We start from the raw sequence: 553 nt of genomic DNA, 5'->3' as shown, positions 1-553 counted from the left end.
TATATATATATATATACACACGTATATACACACACACACACACACACACACACACACACACATGCCTACACACGTGTGTAGGTCTGTGTATTATCATTTGAGAGAGACTCCAAAAAGTTGTGTATGTGTGTGTGTGTGTGTGTGAAAGGAGAGAGCGTGAAGGAGAGCCTCTGAATAAAATAGTGTTTAGACAGGGGACAGTCCCTAGAACAGCGGATCTCTAGAAAACGAGAGGCCATCAATTAGGGACGAGTCAACGCCTCAAGTGGACGCTCGACTAGCTAGAAATAGCAACTAAATCAAACACAAATCCCACACAGTTATCGTGACAAGGGACACAGACACATGTAAGTGTTTGGTCTTTTACTTTTAGCCAATCGATGGAAGGGTCACGATAGGGACGCTGTTGGATTATGGGGGAGGGGGCTCAAACCAAGGCTGATCTGAGGGTTGTAGCAGAAGTGAAACGACATTCTTTATTCGAGGTGATTGTCTTAACTGGTGTATATTCATTTGTATATTAGTATGTTTGGGTGGGTGGGGTATGGGTGGG

At 43.9% G+C, this 553-nt stretch overlaps 1 long non-coding RNA gene across 1 annotated transcript in view; it reads left to right on the top strand.

The window, feature by feature from the left end:
* Nucleotides 1-553, top strand: part of LOC128248609 (uncharacterized) — a 49,757-nt gene that overhangs the window by 8,342 nt on the left and 40,862 nt on the right. The gene's annotated exons all lie outside the window — the stretch shown is intronic.

This window comes from Octopus bimaculoides, chromosome 8 (genome assembly GCF_001194135.2).
Source record: "Octopus bimaculoides isolate UCB-OBI-ISO-001 chromosome 8, ASM119413v2, whole genome shotgun sequence".
NCBI lineage: Eukaryota > Metazoa > Mollusca > Cephalopoda > Octopoda > Octopodidae > Octopus > Octopus bimaculoides.
The sequence above is the reverse complement of the archived record's forward strand: the minus strand, read 5'-3'. Positions and strand labels throughout refer to the sequence as shown.